Below are 6421 nucleotides of genomic sequence, written 5' to 3'. Positions count from 1 at the left end.
TGCCCTTTGTTTTCGGCAACATTACAGCAACAACACAGACAGGTGGCTATCAAGGTAAATTAATAATGATGAATGTGTAGTTAAATTAATATTGATTAACGTAATTGAATAATTTCAAAGTTATTTTTACTAAGTTTACCTTTACAAAAAAGACGCACGGGTTAGAAATTGTAATCTCTGTGATTATTGTAATATTTTCCTGTGATCCATTCCTAATACAAAAAAACCACACAAGTTTATTGTAATATTAACACGTTATTGTAATATTTGTGTGTGGTTATTGTAGTATTTTTCTGTAGTTATTGTAATATAAGATTACAATTTCCAGTCCGTGCGTCTTGGTTTTTTCTATTTTCTGGGAAAACGATTGACCACCAAACGTTTTCATCGCGATATTCGTGACCACCAAACGATTCCGCGTCGAATGAGCCCTGTTTGAGTTAAATCGGTTGAAAAATAATATTTATCCACCAAATTACACAGCTTAGGTCACGTTTTCATGCAACCCATGGCGTGAGCGTACGGTTTTTTCTATTTTCCGGGAAAACGATTGACCACCAAACGTTTTCATCGCGATATTCGTGACCACCAAACGATTCCGCGTCGAATGAGCCCCGTTTGAGTTAAATCGGTTGAAAAATAATATTTATCCACCAAATTACACAGCTTAGGTCACGTTTTCATGCAACCCATGGCGTGAGCGTACGGTTTTTTCTATTTTCCGGGAAAACGATTGACCACCAAACGTTTTTATCGCGATATTCGTGACCACCAAACGATTCCGCGTCGAATGAGCCCTGTTTGAGTTAAATCGGTTGAAAAATAAAAATTTTCCGGCTAACTTCACACCGAAAATTACTTCTTTATTTTACAGGAAAACAACTAACCACCAAACGATCGGACTAGACTACCAAAGACCACCAAACGAATGCAATTAATTAAAGTTCGATACGTTGAAGTTGCCCGGCTAACTTCACTGAGGTAAACACCCAGAAATCGTCAATCCGATTAGCCTAGGGAAATTTTCTATACTTACGTTGAGTACCATTGTTCAATCCAATCCGAGATCCGGGGGTCGATCATGAAACTTTTTCTCTAGGGCGGAAACATGAAAAGTGAAAAATTTCTCCATTAACTTCAATGGTAAAGATTTTCACGTTTCCGCCCTAGAGAAAAAGTTTCATGATCGACCCTCCGATTAGTTACCGTAAACACCCAAAAGTTGAGTTTGTGATTTTGGGTGTTTTCCAGGGGGTCGATCATGAAACTTTTTCCCTAGGGCGGAAACGTGAAAAGTGAAAATCTTTACCATTGAAGTTAATGGAGAAATTGTTCACTTTTCACGTTTCCGCCTTAGGGAAAAAGTTTCATGATCGACCCCCAGCTATCCGTTTGTTTTCTGTTCTGAACTCTCTAAATAAGTGTACACTTAAAATGAAATAGATAGATGTTTCAAAGTTAGCGAAAGCAAGAAGGAACGTTCCAGTGCAGTCTAGTGCAGGAATAGAAAACAAGCCTTATGACACAAGTCGACACTGTGTAACACAGTGTCCATTAGTGTGAGTGAGACAAGTACAATTTTCTCTCTTACACTAATGGACACTGTGTTACCACAGTATATACAGTAGCGCAACTCTGTGTCGGCACCTTTGATGTGTATGAAGCCCAAAATGAAGTTCGCATGCGCAAAGTCAGCGAGTACATACAGTACCGCCACCTATACTTTCTTCTCACTCTTTCTCCTATGTTTCGTTTTCTCTCTTTTTTCAAGTCATTGCTAAAATGAATAAGATTTAATAAGAAACATGCAAATCAAATTGTTCATAACGTAAAACAAGAAAAAGTAAAAAAATTGCAAAACGTTTTACATATATTAATAAATAATAATATATAATTATGTATTATTGCATATTGCATTTAGCACAGAAAATTTTATATTCATATTTTAATATATTTAATAATTTAGGAATTATGAAAATAAAGGAAATAATAAAGGAATTATGAAAAACATTTTAATACAATATTTATCAAATAAAATAAATATATTAACCAATAAATATACTGTTATGAATATTATATATATTTTATAATAAATATTTCTTTTACAATTAAAAAACTAACAAAAGTAAGTACGTTTCATTACAAAATAATAAGTTACAATTAGTAATTTTGATTAAATTTATTATTATATAATTATCCGCAAGCTTATGTTCGTATTATCATTAATTATTTAACATTGTTAAAAATAGTAAATTAATATAAATAAGTATTTTAATACAATACAATAACATTTACGTATTAACATTTTGCTTATTAAATTACAAAATTAAAATAAATTTTAATATAATTACAATTATTTTTAAAATAAATTATTGTAAATACTGTTAAAAATACAAAAATAATATAATTCAGTAAAGTAACCAATATACGCAATATAACATTCTTTAAAACTTATGATATTAATAAAACTATAAAGTTATAATTACTTTAATATTTATTATATAATATTAATGTTGTAAGCCATAAATTGTAAAGTTTTAACTCTTCCTGTTTTAACTCTATCAATTGCCCATACCTCAGCTATTTAACTCATTTCAGTATGAATCAGAGAAGTAGAGAAAAAAAGAAAGAGAAAAACTTTGTATTATTAATTACAAAAAGGTTAATTTATCAACCTTTTTACGCTCACAAGTTTAATTTAATTGTTCTCCTCAGTTCTTGTCTTGGCTTGAATATTCAGTCCTATAGAAATAATTTGAGATTACCAACAATTATATAATTATATAAATATACATATTTAATAAACTATATCATATATTATACGTATATCGCAGCATACAACATGCAATAAAATAAACTTTAAACTCCTTTTTCACCTCTATCAATTGTTCATACCTCAGCTACTCGGTCCACCTCAGTATGAATAATAGATAGAGAAAAAAAGAAAGAAAAACGGCGAACGAAAAACGGAAAAATTTTTTTTGCACTTTACTTTCACTATATAACACTATTCTGGATCACTTTATCACTTTAATATATCACCTTATCACTTTAATAACTTCTAACCGCCAAAAATGTTTATGACCATTCAAATGCTGAAAGAGCGAACGAGACAGAATGTAAACAAAGAAAGAGGAAGCGAAAGAGAGATACTCGCTGACCTCGCGCATGCGCACTCTATTTTAGGCTTCAAAAATTTCCGAGAGTTGCGCTACTGTATATACTGTGGTGTTACACAGGCTGTGTTCCGTTTTTACTGGCAGTGCAGTAAATGTGACGTCATGACAGTACACTGTCACAACTGTTCCAATATTACTGCATTACTGCCAGCACTGCTATAGCATCGTATTTCGGAACAGCATTGCAGTAGCCATATTGCACTGTAGCTACCTCACCTTAAGCTGTATTCCGATATTAACTGCCAGTACTGAAAATGTATAGTATATGTGACGTGAACTATAAATTTTCAGTACTGCCAGTAAAAACGGAACACAGCCTTGGAAGTTGCAGTAGTCACAGTGGCAATATGGCTACCATTCATGACGTCATTGATGTTACTAGGTGCTGTCGCAGTGCGCTGCGTACCAATAACCTAACGGATTTTTCACCACTGCCAGTACTGGCAGTTCTATCGGAACACAGCCACAGTGTCGATTTGTGTCGTAGCTGAAAAGCACCCTTTGTTAGCTTGCAGAGACCATTGGAGAAGTTAGTTTAATTTCTTGTAATTATTATAAAATAATTTAATTATTTATAAAATAATTTTAATGACGTATTATTTATTAAAATAATTCTAATCATGTATTATTAAAATAATAATTACTAACAATTATTTTTATTTCAAAATAGGAATTAAACAAAAGATGGATTTCCAAAAATTCCGTGAAGCTAAAAATTGCAAGTTCTGATTAATTTTAAATTATTAATTGTAAGTAAATTAGATTATAACCGTTTGTGTGCATTAATAGTGCATGATAAAATTTATTTTGTTTAAGTAGTTGAAGAATCTACAGTAGCTTTTATAGCTAGCATGCTTATAAATGTTAGACTTTTATTAAATATTATCATAATATAATTTTATACTTATTTCATACAAAATCAAATAAGTATAAGATTATAAAAAAAATAATATTGTAAGTGAGCAATCGGCTCACTCGGTATAAATTTCAAATCGGCCGCCACTGCGGTGACGTTGTCAGCGGATTATTACCTGCGTATTGCTTGCCTGATTGGCTGCGTGGGTCACGTGACCTTCTGTCTCGTGCCCCAATTGGTTTTGCAAACCACGTGAGACGTATACCGCCATGCGATTGGTCCTGCGAGGCTCACTAGCGCGCCCCTGCGGTCTCTCTCGTGGGTGTATCATCGCAAGCATCAGACTCGTCGAAGCTCTCGTTAAGTGCGGCATGGCCGCCACGTTTTTCTGTACACGACCGGTGAATAAAGTCGGTTCTGCCATTGTACTCCTGGTGCGCAGTTAATTCCAGTTACCCTCCTTTCCGTCGGTACTTCCGGCTCCTGACACACGAGGGATCGTGACGAGATATTTCCTTTCCTAATATTTTCCGGCTCGCACGTTCTCCTCTCCTTTGTGAGGCGGGATTTTGAAAACCTTCCGGCCCGCTCTTACAGCTCTCAGAAGTGGGATACTGGCTGCGCTACCACGGGATACATTGCATTTCGCGGAAACGGAAGTGGTCGCCGTCTTCTCGCGCGCCCGTCTTTGCTAAATTCATCGCTGCGTCGTTTGTTAACGAACGTCGCCGGTTGTCGTGTTCGACCGCCATTTTGTCGACCGACACGTTTCGACACGTTTCAATTCTTGTAACGGTTTTCTTGTTCGCCGTTTTCGATTTCGGCTTCGCGTGTGTAAGTGATGGTAATCACTCGGTCGGGACGAGACACTATGCCATGTCAAGAACTCGAGCAGTTGTCGTTGGCCCAGCTTCATGAGGAACTGGCCAAACATTCCTTGCCGATGTCACCGGATCCTGCTCAGTGCATCGACACGCTCATGCTCTTCTTCGAACGGAGAGACGTCGAGAAGGAAAGGAACGCCTCTAAACAGAAAGAGACTGCCCCCGCCACGTCGTGCAGCCCACAGACGGATGCGGAGGATGCCAAAGCGGGTAACCCCGAATCTCTCGAGCAGACTATGAAGGTATTCATGCGACGGCTGTACCAGCAACAGCTCCTGCTGGAACAGATATGCAGACCAAGTCCTGCAGCTCAATCGTATGTAGCACCTCATTCTTACGGTTCGAATCTGATACCGAACCTGGCGCATCACGCCTCGTACGCTCCGAGCTCGAGCTCGCCCCCGGGCTATTGGCATCATTACACATACCCTGCTGTCTCTCAGATGACATCCAGCGGCTTACATTCTGTTTCTCATTTGTAAGGCATTGCAAGCACCAGCTAGCGTGCAGTCAAGTTATGGATTGCCGCCTGCACTCATTTGCTCACCAAGAGTGTTCCAGAATCCTCCTGTTCTAAGTAATGTACCAGTCAGCGTGCAGTCGAGTTATGGATCGCCACCTGCACCTGCTTACTCTCCAGGAGTATTCCAGACTCCCTCTGCTCTGGCTACGATGCCGACAGCACAGACAGTTAGCCTGCTTGCCTCCCAGATCCCAACCTTCGGTGGTCGAGAGGATGAAGACGTTGCAGTCTGGGTGAAAAGGGTAGACGACGTAGCTACCTCCCACAGCGTTACGGACTCGGTGAAATTTCTCGCCGCCATCTCCAAGCTGTCCAAACATGCCAGAGATTGGTATGACTTGGATCCAGATATTATCCACGGTTCATGGGAATCGTTGAAAGGTGCCATTACGGGACGATTCCGTCGCCGTATTCCATTCAATCTGGCATTGCAAAAGGCCGGTGATCGTCGATGGAACGCCGGAAAAGAAAGTTTTCAGGAGTACGCAATGGCTAAGCTGAAGCTCCTCCATCCGTTGCAATTGCCTCAGGATGCCTGTATTAATATGCTCATTAGCGGCATTGATAACTTTTCCATCAAGAGCGCTGCTGCTGCGCTCCAGGTCGACAGTGTTAACGAGTTCCTCGACCGTATGTACCACATTGCAAGCGTTTGCTCGTTTAAACGCTCATCGCCTACTCCGGCGAAGAAAAATAAGGATTTCAGGGATCCTAAGGACAGTTCCAGCCCTGGAAAAAAACCTGTGTCACCGAGCAGTGATAGAAAATCCACATGTGCCTACTGTAAGCTGCGAGGACACAGTAAAGCCGAGTGCTTCAAACTTAAACGCAGAGACCAAGCATCAGTGCCTTCTCTGGGTGCCTCTACCTCTTCGGGTACCTCTTCTTCTGCGGGTGTTGCTGCCACCGAGGAGAACAAACCGTCACCGTCGTCGACTTCGTCCCCCGAGGATCGGTCTATCGTCGGCTGTGTGATGAA

The sequence above is a fragment of the Solenopsis invicta genome, chromosome 5, assembly GCF_016802725.1.
Source record: "Solenopsis invicta isolate M01_SB chromosome 5, UNIL_Sinv_3.0, whole genome shotgun sequence".
Taxonomy (NCBI): Eukaryota; Metazoa; Arthropoda; class Insecta; order Hymenoptera; family Formicidae; genus Solenopsis; species Solenopsis invicta.
Note: the sequence above shows the minus strand (reverse complement) of the source record.